At 40.5% G+C, this 18,111-nt stretch overlaps 1 long non-coding RNA gene across 1 annotated transcript; it reads left to right on the plus strand.

Annotated features, from left to right (window-relative positions):
- The first annotated feature begins 3,015 nt into the window (after positions 1 to 3,015).
- Positions 3,016 to 17,824, plus strand: LOC148893982 (uncharacterized). Its single transcript, XR_016115909.1, has 3 exons — positions 3,016 to 3,152; positions 17,237 to 17,405; positions 17,483 to 17,824. It is a non-coding gene; the product is annotated as an uncharacterized LOC148893982 (long non-coding RNA).
- Positions 17,825 to 18,111: the final 287 nt, after the last annotated feature.

An 18,111-nucleotide genomic window follows, 5' to 3' on the forward strand; every position in this document is an offset into this window, starting at 1 on the left:
CTTCAAGACGGCGCCGCGAGAGTGGCTGTCTTTCCAGCAGCTCATGTATTTTGTTTTTCTACTTTCATTCCTGTCATCACTTTGCTGCTGTGAAATGTAAATTTATCCACTGTGAGACGAATAAAGGCATATCCAATCCAATAACCTGGGGGGCTACTCTTGGTTCTCAATACTCGACCAAGGCAGCGCTTACCACCAGGGCTTTGTTGATGACACTTCCAGGCATCTAACGGCTTTCAGCACCCCTTGGGGGCTGTACGAGTGGCTCCGGCTCCCATTTGGCCTAACTAATGCGCCAGCAGCCTTTCAAAGATGTATGGAGGACGTTCTTGATGGCCTGACGGACGAATGCTGCTCTCCTACGTCCAAATAAATGTGAACTGTTCAAACGACAAGTGAGGTAATTGGGTCGTCTCGTGTCAGGTGATGGTGACCCACATTCACTGTGTACACGGAAAATAACCCCCTCGCGTACGTCTTAAGCACGGCCAAACTCAATGCTGCCGGACATCGCTGGGTGGGTGAATTGGCGGATTTCCACTTCACAATAAAGTCCAGGCCAGGCAAGGTGAATGCTGATGCAGACACACTGTCGCGTTATCCATTTAAGCTGGGGGGACACATTGGAGGAGTACATTGAAAATTTGCCCCCAGACGTGGTTTACACCATATGGCAGGGGGACAAGGCTGTGGCTGAGGAGGATGTGCCATAGATGGCTGTGTTGCAACTCACCTCTGATGGTGAGGATTTTCTTCCGGTGACAGTCCCCGTTATCACTCCAGAGGATATCAGAGCTGCTCAGGGAGAGGATGCATCAATCTCTGAGGTAATGACACTGAAGAGGAGGGGATGAAACCCCAATGACAAAGATAAAAGACAAATGGGACCAGAGGCAAGGAGACTAGTACACGAATGGAATACACTGAAACTGGACAAGGGAATTTTATACAGACAGGCGGGGAAATGCAAAAAGCTCGTTCTCCCTATTAAGCTGAAGTCGACTGTGCTCAAACTCCTGCATGATGACATGGGTCATGTTGGAGCTGACAAGGTGATCAACCTTGCAAGACAGAGTTTCTATTGGCCATGCATGCAGCACGAAAAAGAAAACTATGTAATTTGCCAGTGTTCCTGCATTTAACAGAAACGACCCACCCTTTCCAGAAAAAGCACCCATGGGCAACATCACTACTAGTGCCCCATTTGAGCTCATGCTATTGATTATCTCCATCTTGAGCCAAGTAAAGGAGGCTATGAGTATATTCTAGTGCTGGTAGACCACTTTACTCGTTTCTCACAAGCCTACCCGACTAAGAATAGGTCAGGCAAGGTTGCTGCTGAGAAAATCTTTAGTGATTTTATTCCACGGTTCTCTTATCCAGAGAGTACATCATGATCAAGGTCGGGAGTTTGAAAACAGTCTATTCCAGCAGCTTCAACAGTTGGCTGGCATTGCGCATTCCCGAACCACCCCATACCATCCGCAGAGCAACAGTAATTGGGGACTTGTTGGGCGATGCTATATAAGAAACCTTGTGTTGTGGCTTTGATGAATGAAATTGCTGAATTGATGTTTTGATGAGGCGGCCCGGTAGTCGAGTGGTTAGCACAACGGCTTCACAGTGCAGAGGTCGCCGGTTCGCGTCCCGGTCCGGCCTCCCTGTGTGGAGTTTGCATGTTCTCCCCGGACCCGCGTGGGTTTTCTCCGGGTCCTCCGGTTTCCTCCCACACTCCAAAAACATGCATGGCAGGCAGATTGACCACTCCAAATTGTCCCTAGGTGTGAGTGTGAGAGTGACTGTTGTATGTCTTTGTGTGCCCTGCGATTGGCTGGCAACCAATTCAGGGTGTCCCCCGCCTCGTGCCCGAAGACAGCTGAGATAGGCTCCAGCAACCCCCGCGACCCTAATGTGGAATAAGCGGTACGGAAAATGAGATGAGATGAGATGAGATGTTTTGATGAGTAAATGAGTTAGTCATAAATGCCGCTGTGTGAAGCCGATTAACACGGTTGTCTCATGTCGTCTTTTCCTCGTCGTTCACAGTGCTACCTGCCTGTGACGCCTTTGGACCGACCCAGGTATCCCCAGGCCTGAGGCCGGTTACAATTGGGCGTCACAGGCAGGTAGCACCGTGAACGACGAGGAAAAGACGACACGAGACAACCGTGTTAGAGGTATCTGCAGCGAATGGCACAGCGGTTCCCTTTCATGGATGGGCTAATGTTGGGTTGCAGATACGGAGTGGAAACCATGGACATGCTGACATACAAGTTCCCATATTATCAGGACGAGTTGTGTTAACTGTCCTCTCGTAGGAAGCAATGTGATTGCAGAAATGATCAAAGAGAACAATGAACAGGTGGACATTGTAGCCATACTGAAAGAAGCCATGAGTGTCAACGAACGCACAGTAGAGACCTTAATTTCTGTTCTTCAGAAATTGGGCCCTGATGAGACAATCCTCCAGTACCCTGTGTGTGTTGGAAAGAAGAGGCTCAGTATTCCTGCGGGCAAGATATGCGAGGTGAAGTGCAGAGTCAGAGCATGGCCCAAGGGGGGAACAATGCTATTTGAGCCCAGTATAGGGAACAACTGCCCTGAGGGGCGAGAGCCGTTCTCTTCGTTAGTACATGTACCCAGTGGGCCTACAAAAATTTTAAAAATTCCCATTCAGAATGTTAGTAAACATGACATTCATCTTTCACAGAGAACTATTCTGGGCTCAATTGAGGAAGTTACTGGGGTCATGCCCAATGTATGTGAATGTAGCCACAAGGGGGCACAAGCCAGTGTCTTATTGTGCCGGTCCCAAGCCCGGATAAATACAGAGACTGTGTCGGAAGGGCATCCGACGTAAAAAAAAAATAAAAAAAAATGCCAAAACAAATATGCGAATCAAACCTATGAATCCCATACCGGATCGGTGGTGGAATGGGGAGGTGCAATACAGTGAACGAGGTTAGCAAAGAAGAAGTGGGACACTGAGAGGACGGACGATAGTAGACAGCAGTACAAGGAGATGCAGCGCACGTTTAAAGTAAAGGTGGCAAAGGCCAAACAAGAGGCCTCTGATGACTTATATGCTCGACTGGACAGCAAGGACGGTGAGACTGATCTTTACAGGCTGGCGAGACAGAGAGACAAAGATGGTAAGGACCTGCAGCTGGTTCGGGTGATTAAGGTAAGAGATGGCAATGTATTAACAGGTGCCGTAGTGTGACGGCAAGATGGAAAGAGTACTTTGAAGAATTGATGAATGACGAAAATGAGAAGGAACAAAGAGTAGAAGACTTGAATGTTGTGGACCAAGACGTAGCAAGCAATAGCAAGGATGAAGTGAGGAGGGCGCTGAAGAGGATGAAGGGGGGAAAGGCACTCGGGCCTGATGATTTACCAATCGAAAAGGTATGGAAGTGTCTTGGAGAGGTGGCGGTGGTGTTCCTGACTGGGTTATTCAACAAGATCTTAGATTGAACATATGCCTGAAGAATGGAGACGAAGTGGACTTGCCCATTTTTAAGAACAAAGGAGATGTGGAAGATTCAGCCTTTTGTTTAGCTGTGAGGATCATATGAACTTCTTATTGCCTTAAACGCATTTTCAGAGCAAGAGAAACACGTTTTCTGAACTTAATGGTTTATTCATTGTTTTAACTTTTTTTTGCGTTTAAGGCAATAAAAAGTTCATATGATCCTCACAGCTAAACAAAAGGCTGAATCTTCATGTTTTCACTTGTATAAGTGTCAGATGAGCACTCTGCAGCCTATATTGACACTAATTTCATCAGAAAACTTGAAACCATTAAGAAAACATTTAGTTCAGAAAATGTGTTTCTCTTGCTCTGAAAATGCGTTTAAGGCAATAAAAAGTTCATATGATCCTCACAGCTAAACAAAAGGCTAAATCTTCATGTTTTCACTTGTATAAGTGTCAGATGACCACTCTGCAGCCTAATTTCATCAAAAAAGTTAAAAAAATGAATAAAACATTAAGTTCAGAAAACGTATTTCTCTTCCCCTGAAAATGCGTTTAAGGCAATAAAAAGTTCTTATGATCCTCACAGCTAAACAAAAGGCTGAATCTTCATGTTTTCACTTGTATAAGTGTCATATGAGCACTCTGCAGCCTATATGGACACTAATTTCATCATAAAACTTGAAACCATTAAGAAAACATTAAGTTCAGAAAATGTGTTTCTCTTGCTCTGAAAATGCGTTTAAGGCAATAAAAAGTTCATATGATCCTGACAGCTAAACAAAAGGCTGAATCTTCATGTTTTCACTTGTATAAGTGTCAGATGAGCACTCTGCAGCCTATATGGACACTAATTTCATCATAAAACTTGAAACCATTAAGAAAACATTAAGTTCAGAAAATGTGTTTCTCTTGCTCTGAAAATGCGTTTAAGGCAATAAAAAGTTCATATGATCATCACAGCTAAACAAAAGGCTGAATCTTCATGTTTTCACTTGTATAAGTGTCAGATCAGCACACTGCAGCCTATATACACACTAATTTCACAAAAAAAAAGTTAAAACAATGAATAAAACATTAAGTTCAGAAAACGTGTTTCTCTTGCTCTGAAAATGCGTTTAAGGCAATAAAAAGTTCATATGATCCTGACAGCTAAACAAAAGGCTGAATCTTCATGTTTTCACTTGTATAAGTGTCAGATGAGCACTCTGCAGCCTATATGGACACTAATTTCATCATAAAACTTGAAACCATTAAGAAAACATTAAGTTCAGAAAATGTGTTTCTCTTGCTCTGAAAATGCGTTTAAGGCAATAAAAAGTTCATATGATCCTCACAGCTAAACAAAAGGCTGAATCTTCATGTTTTCACTTGTATAAGTGTCAGATGAGCACTCTGCAGCCTATATGGACACTAATTTCATCATAAAACTTGAAACCATTAAGAAAACATTAAGTTCAGAAAATGTGTTTCTCTTGCTCTGAAAATGCGTTTAAGGCAATAAAAAGTTCATATGATCCTCACAGCTAAACAAAAGGCTGAATCTTCATGTTTTCACTTGTATAAGTGTCAGATGAGCACTCTGCAGCCTATATAGACACTAATTTCATCATAAAACTTGAAACCATTAAGAAAACATTAAGTTCAGAAAATGTGTTTCTCTTGCTCTGAAAATGCGTTTAAGGCAATAAAAAGTTCATATGATCCTCACAGCTAAACAAAAGGCTGAATCTTCATGTTTTCACTTGTATAAGTGTCAGATGAGCACACTGCAGCCTATATACACACTAATTTCATCAAAAAAAGTGAAAACAATGAATAAAACATTAAGTTCAGAAAACGTGTTTCTCTTGCTCTGAAAATGCGTTTAAGGCAATAAAAAGTTCATATGATCCTCACAGCTAAACAAAAGGCTGAATCTTCATGTTTTCACTTGTATAAGTGTCAGATCAGCACACTGCAGCCTATATACACACTAATTTCATCAAAAAAAGTTAAAACAATGAATAAAACATTAAGTTCAGAAAACGTGTTTCTCTTCCTCTGAAAATGCGTTTAAGGCAATAAAAAGTTCATATGATCCTCACAGCTAAACAAAAGGCTGAATCTTCATGTTTTCACTTGTATAAGTGTCAGATCAGCACTCTGCAGCCTATATGGACACTAATTTCATCAAAAAAAGTTAAAACAATGAATAAAACATTAAGTTCAGAAAATGTGTTTCTCTTGCTCTGAAAATGCGTTTAAGGCAATAAAAAGTTCATATGATCCTCACAGCTAAACAAAAGGCTGAATCTTCATGTTTTCACTTGTATAAGTGTCAGATGAGCACTCTGCAGCCTATATAGACACTAATTTCATCATAAAACTTGAAACCATTAAGAAAACATTAAGTTCAGAAAATGTGTTTCTCTTGCTCTGAAAATGCGTTTAAGGCAATAAAAAGTTCATATGATCCTCACAGCTAAACAAAAGGCTGAATCTTCATGTTTTCACTTGTATAAGTGTCAGATCAGCACACTGCAGCCTATATACACACTAATTTCATTAAAAAAAAGTGAAAACAATGAATAAAACATTAAGTTCAGAAAACGTGTTTCTCTTGCTCTGAAAATGCGTTTAAGGCAATAAAAAGTTCATATGATCCTCACAGCTAAACAAAAGGCTGAATCTTCATCTTTTCACTTGTATAAGTGTCAGATGAGCACTCTGCAGCCTATATAGACACTAATTTCATCATAAAACTTGAAACCATTAAGAAAACATTAAGTTCAGAAAATGTGTTTCTCTTGCTCTGAAAATGCGTTTAAGGCAATAAAAAGTTCATATGATCCTCACAGCTAAACAAAAGGCTGAATCTTCATGTTTTCACTTGTATAAGTGTCAGATCAGCACACTAGCCTACATACACACTAATTTCATTAAAAAAAAGTGAAAACAATGAATAAAACATTAAGTTCAGAAAACGTGTTTCTCTTCCTCTGAAAATGCGTTTAAGGCAATAAAAAGTTCTTATTATCCTCACAGCTAAACAAAAGGCTGAATCTTCATGATTTCACTTGTATAGTGTCAGATGAGCACTCTGCAGCCTATATGGACACTAATTTCATCATAAAACTTGAAACAATTAAGAAAACATTAAGTTCAGAAAATGTGTTTCTCTTGCTCTGAAAATGCGTTTAAGGCAATAAAAAGTTCTAATGATCATCACAGCTAACCAGAAGGCTGAATCTTCATGTTTTCACTTGTATAAGTGTCAGATGAGCCCTCTGCAGCCTATATAGACACTAATTTCATCATAAAACTTGAAACCATTAAGAAAACATTAAGTTCAGAAAATGTGTTTCTCTTGCTCTGAAAATGCGTTTAAGGCAATAAAAAGTTCATATGATCCTCACAGCTAAACAAAAGGCTGAATCTTCATGTTTTCACTTGTATAAGTGTCAGATGAGCACTCTGCAGCCTATATAGACACTAACTTCTTCCTAAAACTTGAAACCATTAAGAAACATTAAGTTCAGGAAATGTGTTTCTCTTGCTCTGAAAATGCGTTTAAGGCAATAAAAAGTTCATATGATCCTCACAGCTAAACAAAAGGCTGAATCTTCATGTTTTCACTTGTATAAGTGTCAGATCAGCACACTGCAGCCTATATACACACTAATTTCATCAAAAAAATTTAAAACAATGAATAAAACATTAAGTTCAGAAAACGTGTTTCTCTTGCTCTGAAAATGCGTTTAAGGCAATAAAAAGTTCATATGATCCTCACAGCTAAACAAAAGGCTGAATCTTCATGTTTTCACTTGTATAAGTGTCAGATGAGCACTCTGCAGCCTATATAGACACTAATTTCATCATAAAACTTGAAACCATTAAGAAAACATTAAGTTCAGAAAATGTGTTTCTCTTGCTCTGAAAATGCGTTTAAGGCAATAAAAAGTTCATATGATCCTCACAGCTAAACAAAAGGCTGAATCTTCATGTTTTCACTTGTATAAGTGTCAGATGAGCACTCTGCAGCCTATATAGACACTAATTTCATAAAAAAAACTTAAAACAATGAATAAAACATTAAGTTCAGAAAATGTGTTTCTCTTGCTCTGAAAATGCGTTTAAGGCAATAAAAAGTTCATATGATCCTCACAGCTAAACAAAAGGCTGAATCTTCATGTTTTCACTTGTATAAGTGTCAAATCAGCACACTGCAGCCTATATACACACTAATTTCATCAAAAAAAGTTAAAACAATGAATAAAACATTAAGTTCAAAAAACGTGTTTCTCTTGCTCTGAAAATGCGTTTAAGGCAATAAAAAGTTCATATGATCCTCACAGCTAAACAAAAGTGAATCTTCATGTTTTCACTTGTATAAGTGTCAGATGAGCACTCTGCAGCCTATATAGACACTAATTTCATCATAAAACTTGAAACCATTAAGAAAACATTAAGTTCAGAAAATGTGTTTCTCTTGCTCTGAAAATGCGTTTAAGGCAATAAAAAGTTCATATGATCCTCACAGCTAAACAAAAGGCTGAATCTTCATGTTTTCACTTGTATAAGTGTCAAATCAGCACACTGCAGCCTATATACACACTAATTTCATCAAAAAAAGTTAAAACAATGAATAAAACATTAAGTTCAAAAAACGTGTTTCTCTTGCTCTGAAAATGCGTTTAAGGCAATAAAAAGTTCTTATGATCGTCACAGCTAAACAAAAGGCTGAATCTTCATGTTTTCACTTGTATAAGTGTCATATGAGCACTCTGCAGCCTATATGGACACTAATTTCATCATAAAACTTGAAACCATTAAGAAAACATTAAGTTCAGAAAATGTGTTTCTCTTGCTCTGAAAATGCGTTTAAGGCAATAAAAAGTTCATATGATCCTCACAGCTAAACAAAAGGCTGAATCTTCATGTTTTCACTTGTATAAGTGTCAGATGAGCACTCTGCAGCCTATATAGACACTAATTTCATCATAAAACTTGAAACCATTAAGAAAACATTAAGTTCAGAAAATGTGTTTCTCTTGCTCTGAAAATGCGTTTAAGGCAATAAAAAGTTCATATGATCCTCACAGCTAAACAAAAGGCTGAATCTTCATGTTTTCACTTGTATAAGTGTCAGATCAGCACACTGCAGCCTATATACACACTAATTTCATTAAAAAAAAGTGAAAACAATGAATAAAACATTAAGTTCAGAAAATGTGTTTCTCTTGCTCTGAAAATGCGTTTAAGGCAATAAAAAGTTCATATGATCCTCACAGCTAAACAAAAGGCTGAATCTTCATGTTTTCACTGTATAAGTGTCAGATGAGCACTCTGCAGCCTATATAGACACTAATTTCATCATAAAACTTGAAACCATTAAGAAAACATTAAGTTCAGAAAATGTGTTTCTCTTGCTCTGAAAATGCGTTTAAGGCAATAAAAAGTTCATATGATCCTCACAGCTAAACAAAAGGCTGAATCTTCATGTTTTCACTTGTATAAGTGTCAGATCAGCACACTGCAGCCTATATACACACTAATTTCATTAAAAAAAAGTGAAAACAATGAATAAAACATTAAGTTCAGAAAACGTGTTTCTCTTCCTCTGAAAATGCGTTTAAGGCAATAAAAAGTTCATATGATCCTCACAGCTAAACAAAAGGCTGAATCTTCATGTTTTCACTTGTATAAGTGTCAGATGAGCACTCTGCAGCCTATATGGACACTAATTTCATCATAAAACTTGAAACCATTAAGAAAACATTAAGTTCAGAAAATGTGTTTCTCTTGCTCTGAAAATGCGTTTAAGGCAATAAAAAGTTCATATGATCCTCACAGCTAAACAAAAGGCTGAATCTTCATGTTTTCACTTGTATAAGTGTCAGATGAGCACTGCAGCCTATCAGACACTAATTTCATCAAAAACGTTAAAACAATGAATAAAACATTAAGTTCAGAAAACGTGTTTCTCTTGCTCTGAAAATGCGTTTAAGGCAATAAAAAGTTCATATGATCCTCACAGCTAAACAAAAGGCTGAATCTTCATGTTTTCACTTGTATAAGTGTCAGATGAGCACTCTGCAGCCTATATAGACACTAATTTCATCATAAAACTTAAAACCATTAAGAAAACATTAAGTTCAGAAAACGTGTTTCTCTTGCTCTGAAAATGCGTTTAAGGCAATAAAAAGTTCATATGATCCTCACAGCTAAACAAAAGGCTGAATCTTCATGTTTTCACTTGTATAAGTGTCAGATGAGCACTCTGCAGCCTATATAGACACTAATTTCATCATAAAACTTGAAACCATTAAGAAAACATTAAGTTCAGAAAATGTGTTTCTCTTGCTCTGAAAATGCGTTTAAGGCAATAAAAAGTTCATATGATCCTCACAGCTAAACAAAAGGCTGAATCTTCATGTTTTCACTTGTATAAGTGTCAGATCAGCACTCTGCAGCCTATATACACACTAATTTCATAAAAAAAACTTAAAACAATGAATAAAACATTAAGTTCAGAAAACGTGTTTCTCTTCCTCTGAAAATGCGTTTAAGGCAATAAAAAGTTCATATGATCCTCACAGCTAAACAAAAGGCTGAATCTTCATGTTTTCACTTGTATAAGTGTCAGATGAGCACTCTGCAGCCTATATGGACACTAATTTCATCATAAAACTTGAAACAATTAAGAAAACATTAAGTTCAGAAAATGTGTTTCTCTTGCTCTGAAAATGCGTTTAAGGCAATAAAAAGTTCATATGATCCTCACAGCTAAACAAAAGGCTGAATCTTCATGTTTTCACTTGTATAAGTGTCAGATGAGCACTCTGCAGCCTATATAGACACTAATTTCATCATAAAACTTGAAACCATTAAGAAAACATTAAGTTCAGAAAATGTGTTTCTCTTGCTCTGAAAATGCGTTTAAGGCAATAAAAAGTTCATATGATCCTCACAGCTAAACAAAAGGCTGAATCTTCATGTTTTCACTTGTATAAGTGTCAGATGAGCACTCTGCAGCCTATATAGACACTAATTTCATCATAAAACTTGAAACCATTAAGAAAACATTAAGTTCAGAAAATGTGTTTCTCTTGCTCTGAAAATGCGTTTAAGGCAATAAAAAGTTCATATGATCCTCACAGCTAAACAAAAGGCTGAATCTTCATGTTTTCACTTGTATAAGTGTCAGATGAGCACTCTGCAGCCTATATAGACACTAATTTCATCATAAAACTTGAAACCATTAAGAAAACATTAAGTTCAGAAAATGTGTTTCTCTTGCTCTGAAAATGCGTTTAAGGCAATAAAAAGTTCATATGATCCTCACAGCTAAACAAAAGGCTGAATCTTCATGTTTTCACTTGTATAAGTGTCAGATGAGCACTCTGCAGCCTATATAGAAACTACTTTCATCATAAAACTTTAAAACCATTAAGAAAACATTAAGTTCAGAAAATGTGTTTCTCTTCCTCTGAAAATGCGTTTAAGGCAATAAAAAAGTTCATATGATCATCACAGCTAAACAAAAGGCTGAATCTTCATGTTTTCACTTGTATAAGTGTCAGATCAGCACACTGCAGCCTATATACACACTAATTTCATCAAAAAAGTTAAAACAATGAATAAAACATTAAGTTCAGAAAACGTGTTTCTCTTCCTCTGAAAATGCGTTTAAGGCAATAAAAAGTTCATATGATCCTCACAGCTAAACAAAAGGCTGAATCTTCATGTTTTCACTTGTATAAGTGTCAGATTAGCACTCTGCAGCCTATATAGACACTAATTTCATCATAAAACTTAAAACCATGAAGAAAACATTAAGTTCAGAAAACGTGTTTCTCTTGCTCTGAAAATGCGTTTAAGGCAATAAAAAGTTCATATGATCATCACAGCTAAACAAAAGGCTGAATCTTCATGTTTTTAATTGTATAAGTGTCAGATCAGCACACTGCAGCCTATATACACACTAATATCATCAAAAAAGTTGAAACCATTAAGAAAACATTAAGTTCAGAAAATGTTTCTCTTGCTCTGAAAATGCGTTTAAGGCAATAAAAAGTTCATATGATCCTCACAGCTAAACAAAAGGCTGAATCTTCATGTTTTCACTTGTATAAGTGTCAGATGAGCACTCTGCAGCCTACATAGACACCAATTTCATCATAAAATTTAAAACCACGAAGAAAACATTAAGCTCAGAAAACGTGTTTCTCTTGCTCTAAAAATGCGTTTAAGGCAATAAAAAAGTTCATATGATCCTCACAGCTAAACAAAAGGCGGAATCTTCATGTTTTCACTTGTATATGTAGGGGGTTAGAAACGACCTCCGTTACTGTATGTTATTCGATTAGACTACCAAGTCACGAGAGGGCGCTCACTCACTCACTCATCCCATGGACTAGAAGGCCGTAGAGGGGTGACATGATGGACGTCTGGGCAGTCAGAGATCTCCAGCGCTCTCGGTCTTCGCAGTTGATAGCAGGGTGTGGAAGCTGCAGCCTGTCCATTCCTTAATGATGTTCATCCAGCACTTCCTCTGTCTTCCTCTTCTCCGCTTCCCTTCCACTGTCCCCTCCAGGATGGTTTTGGATAGTGAGGTATGCCTTATAACGTGGCCAAACCAGGCTATTTTACGACGTTTCACCTTTGAGAGTACAGGCTCTTGTTCTCCAGAAAGGGTGGTGACTAGCTGTCTGACGTAATCATTTGTCCGGTGTTCCCTGTAGGATATATTGGCATCCTTCTGTAGCTCTTATGCTCAAAGGCCTTGATCCTGCGCTCCGTGTCTGCTGTAAGTGTCCAGCTCTCACAGCCGTATAACAAGCTGGAGAGTACTAAAGACTTGTACAGCCTGACCTTCACTGCAAAGCCGATGGTAATGCTCCTCCAAATTCGGGCCAGTCTTGTCATGGCTGATGTTGCTATTGCAATTCGTGATTTAATCTCCTTTGTGGTAGTGCCATCCTCACTCACAAAGGACCCAAGGTATTTGAAATCCTTCACCACTTCTAGGGTTTGCCAGTTCATTGTGATTTTTGATGGTGTTGTTTTATTGTAGCTATTGATCAGTATCTTGCTTTTCTCTGCGCTTATTTGCATACCGTAACCCCTCGCTACCTTTTCCAGTCAGGTGGTAAGCTCCTGGAGTTCGGCTTCGCTTTTTCCCATCAGATCTATGTGATCAGCGAACCGGAGGTTACAGATGGGTCTTCCTCCGATGAATATGGAGGTGTGAAACTCTTCCAGGGCCTCATCCATGATGTTTTCCAGAAAGATGTTGAATAGGACGGGGGACAGAAGACTGCCTTGTCGGACACCGATAGATGTTTTGTTTTGAAAAGTTCCCCCATGGTGTTGTTCGTGAGAACTGCACTGCTTGAGTTGATGTAGAGTGACTGAATGACCTGGATGAGATTCTTGTTGAAGTTGTAGTTTCGGAGCACCTGCCACATCCCCTCATGGCACACCCTGTCAAAGGCTTTTTTAACGTCGATGAAGTTGTGGAACAGGTCATGTTGATGCTGGAGGTGTTTCTCGATAAGTAATCTGATGTTAAAAATCTGCTCTGTGGTACTCCTTTTTGGTCGGAATCCTGCTTGCTCATCTTCGATAATTTCCTCTGCCCTACTCTTTAGTCTGTTCAGGATGATCCTTAGCAGCACTTTGCTTGTGTGGCAGATCAGGCTGATGGTCCTGTAGTTCTGACACTGCCTTGAGTTCCCCTTCTTAGGGATAGGGATAACCAGAGATTGTGTCCATTTTTGGGGCCATTGCTTGGTTCTTCAAATATTTTGACAAATGTGTGTGAGTGCTTTAATTGTCTCGTGTCCTCCGTGTTTCCAAATTTCAGCCAGGAAAGTTGTCAATGCCAGGTGACTTGCCGATCTTCAGGTTCCTTACTGCCTCCTCCACTTCTGCCTGGAGTATCGGCACGTCATCATCTTCGCTGGAGACCTTTGCGGCGTCAGTGATTACGTTCCGGTTGGCTTTTATTTTGAGGTTGTAGAGTTCCTGGCAGTACTCTGTCCATCTTCTGATTACTGCTGTCTTTTCGGTTAGCAGAGCACCATCCCCATCTTCTATTATTGTTGCAGTGTGTTGCTGCGTCTTTGTCAAAGCCTTCAATGTGGCGTATGCTGCTTTACTGTTGCCCTGTCGTATACTTGTCTATTTTTTCACACTGCTCTGTGATCCACTTCTCCTTTGTTTCGCTCATCCTCTTCCTAATATATTTGTTCACCATAGTGAATGGAACAGAGGAAGACGATGTAGGCTAATCTCACGCATGTACGAATGTGGAGGATATATACAATGTATAGATGTTGAATGTATAGATCTACACATGAATGTATTCTGATATTGAAATTGCTGAATTGATGTTTTGATGAGTCATAAATGCCGCTGTGTGAAGCTGATTAACACGGTTGTCTCGTGTCGTCTTTTCCTCGTCGTTCACAGGTATTCAAAATAATAAGTGTTAGACATCCTCAAGATGTTAAAGTACTTGGGGACTTGTTAGGCGATGCTATATATGAAACCTTGTGTTGTGGCTTTGAATTTGGATTTTTGGATGTCAATTGTAGTTCCCAGTACAACACACATGACCGTGCAGACGTGCATAAGCATGTACGAATGTGGAGGATATATACAATGTATAGATGTTGAATGTATAGATCTACACATGAATGTACTCTGATATTGAAATTGCTGAATTGATGTTTTGATGAGTAAATGAGTTAGTCATAAATGCCGCTGTGTGAAGCTGATTAACACGGTTGTCTCGTGTCGTCTTTTCCTCGTCGTTCACAGTGGTACCTGCCTGTGACGCCTTTGGACCGACCCAGGTATCCCCTAGGCCTGAGGCCGGTTACAATTGGGCGTCGCAGGCAGGTAGCACTGTGAACGACGAGGAAAAGACGACACGAGACAACCGTGTTATAGGTATCTGCAGCGAATGGCACAGCGGTTCCCTTTGATGGATGGGCTAATGTTGGGTTGCAGATACGGAGTGGAAACCATCGACATGCTGACATACAAGTTCCCATACTAATCAGTACGAGTTGTGTTAACTGTCCTCTCGTAGGAAGCAATGTGATTGCAGAAATGATCAAAGAGAACAATGAACAGGTGGACATTGTAGCCATACTGAAAGAAGCATGAGTGTCAGCGAACGCCCAGTAGAGACCTTGATTTCTGTTCTTCAGAAATTGGGCCCTGATGAGACATTCCTCCAGTACCCTGTGTGTGTTGGGAAGAAGGGACTCATTCCTGCGGGCAAGATATGGGAGGTGAAGTGCAGAGTCAGAGCATGGCCCAAGGGGTGGAACAATGCTATTTGAGCCCAGTATAGGGAACAACTGCCCTGAGGGGCTAGAGCCGTTCTCTTCGTTAGTACATGTACCCAGTGGGCCGACATTTTTTTTTTTTTTTTTTAATTCCCATTCAGAATGTTAGTAAACATGACATTCATCTTTCACAGAGAACTATTCTGGGCTCAATTGAGGAAGTTACTGGGGTCATGCCCAATGTATGTGAATGTAGCCACAAGGGGGCACAAGCCAGTGTCTTATTGTGCCGGTCCCAAGCCCGGATAAATACAGAGGGTTGTGTCAGGAAGGGCATCCGACGTAATTTTTTTTTGCCAAAACAAATATGCGAATCAAACCTATGAATCCCATACTCGGTCGAGGCCCGGGTTAACAACGGCCACCATTGGTACTGTTGACCTTCAGGGTGCCAGTGGAAAATGGACTACTGTTGGTCGAAGAAGGAGAGGAGGGAGGTGTGCCCGGAGGAAAAGAGAGAGATGGAACGCCAAGAGTATAGAACTAAGAGTAGGAACTTCGAAAGTAGGAACAATGACAGGTAAAGGTAGAGAGCTGGTTTACATGATGCAGAGAAGGAAGGTAGACATACTGTGTGTCCAGGAGACCAAGTGGAAAGGGAGCAAGGCTAGAGGCTTAGGGTCAGGGTTTAAGTTGTTCTATCATGGTGAAGACAGAAAGAGAAATGGAGTTGGGGTTATCTTAAAAGAGGAGTTTGTTAGGAATGTCTTAGAAGTAAAAAGAGTATCAGATAGAATGATGAGTCTGAAGCTAGAAATTGAAGGTGTGATGTTCTATGTTGTTTGTGGGTATGCCCCACAAGTCGGATGTGAGCTGGCGGAGAAGGAGGAATTTTGGTTGGACTTTGATGAAGTCATACAGAACATCCCGAGAAGTGAGAGGGTTGTAATTGGTGGAGACTTCAATGGACATGTTGGCGCAGGAAACAAAGATGATGAGGAGGTGATGGGTAGGTTTGGACTCCAGATGAGGAACGCTGAAGGACAGATGGTGGTTGACTTTGCTAAGAGAATGCAAATGGCTACTGTGAATACTTTCTTTCAGAAGAGACAGGAACATAGTGTGGACTAAAAGAGTGGAGGCAGAAGTACACAGGTAGACTACATTTTGTGTCAACGGCACCATCTAAAAGAAATCAGTGACTGCAAAGTAGTGGTTGGTGAGAGTGTAGCCAGACAGCATAGGTTGGTGGTGTGTAGGATGACGCTGGCAGTGAGGAAGATGAAGAAACCAAAGGCTGAAGTGAGGACAAAATGGTGGAAGTTGAAAAAGGAAGAGTGTTGAATGACATTTAGGAAGGAGGTAAGACAAGCACTGGGTGGGAAAGAGGTCCTTCCAGATGACTGGCAAACTACAGCGAACATAATCAGAGACACAGGTCGGAAAGTACTTGGTGTATCGAGTGGAAGAAAGGTAGATAAGGAGACTTGGTGGTGGAATGGGGAGTTGCAGGAGTGTATACAGTAAAAGAGGTTAGCAAAGAAGTGGGACACTGAGAGGACGGACGAGAGGAGACAGCAGTACATGGAGATGCAGCGCACGGTTAAAGTAAAGGTGGCAAAGGCCAAACAAGAGGCCTATGATGACTTACATGCTCGGCTGGACAGCAAGGAAGGTGAGACTGATCTTTACAGGCTGGCGAGACAGAGAGACAAAGATGGTAAGGTCCTGCAGCAGGTTCGGGTGATTAAGGTTAGAGATGGCAATGTATTAACAGGTGCCAGTTTTGTGATTGCAAGATGGAAAGAGTACTTTGAAGAATTGGTGAATGAGGACAATGAGAAGGAACAAAGAGTAGAAGACGTGAATGTTGTGGACCAAGACGTAGCAAGCATTAGCAACGATGAAGTGAGGAGGGCGCTGAAGAGGATGAAGGGGGGAAAGGCACTCGGGCCTGATGATTTACCAATCGAGGTATGGAAGTGTCTTGGAGAGGTGGCGGTGGTGTTCCTGACCGGGTTATTCAACAAGATCTTAGACGGTGAACCGATGACTGAAGAATGGAGACGAAGTGTACTTGTGCTCATTTTTAAGAACAAAGGAGATGTGCAGAGTTGTACTAATTACAGAGGAATGAAGTTGATGAGCCATACAATGAAACTCTGTGAAAGAGTAGTTGAAACTAGACTAAGAGCAGAAGTGAACATTTGTGAGCAGCAGTATGGCTTCATGCCAAAAAAAGAGTACGACAGATGCAATGTTGGCTTTAAGAATGCTGATAGAGAAGTACAGAGAAGGTCAGAAGGAATTGCAATGTGTCTTTGTAAATTTGGAGAAAGCGTATGAAAGGGTTCCCAGAGAAGAGCTGTGGCATTGCATGAGGAAGTCTGGTCACGGGTTCGCCGGTGGTGGTGGTGGTGAGGGGCGAGGTTTCCGGCGCTCTGTCTGTAGTCCTTTGCCTTTGCTCCTTCCAGCAGCCTCCAGCCAAACGTCATCATAGAGCGGCGGGTCCTTGTGAGACGGCCCCTTTGCTCTTTGCGTCTGCATGACATCGTTGGAAAAGGCATCATCCGAGATGACCGAGTTGTCTGGGCGCCGTACATCAGGGCTCCTTGTCGGCTTTAAGATCATCTGTTTTGAAACGTGCGCACACTCCTTTCAATTTTGGCTGCTCTACATTGCAAATTGGAAAATTGGATTAACCTTTATTGACTATTGAGGAGTCTCACGGTGGAGAAATGGACATTTCACAGCAGCAACGCGATGAAACGGTGAGGAAAAGAAAGGAAGAAGTTGAAAAGGCAGGCGCCATCTTCAAGTCGAAAGACTAGATAAACTCCAGAAGAAATCATGTGTCTTCTTTCATAAGCACTTCCTGCAGCTCCTTTGTCGCATGAAGCAGTTCTCGAGGAAATAGGACCAAAGCGTCCTTTTCATAAGTGGATCAGGGACGTCATGGAGGAATGTGCACGTCTGCTATAAGCTAAACGTTGAAAGCAAACACCAAGTTGTAGTGTCCATTGACCAAAACAGACTGTGTCCCATCTCCTGTCCCACGTCGATCCGCTTTAATTCCAAGCCGCAGACTGTCCCAACAGCAGCGACCTTTCCGCCGAACGACGCAGTGCTGTGAAAATGCTGCCCATGATGCTCCTCATCCGAAAAGCTTTGTCAGCAAACTAAAGTTGTGCTGGTAGCTCTTGCCTTAACAACCAGCACAACTTTAGTTCGCTGACGATGCTCTTCGGAAGAGAAGCCAAACGTCCGACATCTTCCAAAGTACAGATGATGGCTGAAGAAACCTTTTCACCGATTCCTCCGAATTGAAAACAGTGCTGGCCTATTGTAC

The sequence above is a fragment of the Hippocampus bargibanti genome, linkage group LG09 (genome assembly GCF_051943395.1).
Source record: "Hippocampus bargibanti isolate YZ-2025 linkage group LG09, ASM5194339v1, whole genome shotgun sequence".
NCBI classification, from domain to species: domain Eukaryota; kingdom Metazoa; phylum Chordata; class Actinopteri; order Syngnathiformes; family Syngnathidae; genus Hippocampus; species Hippocampus bargibanti.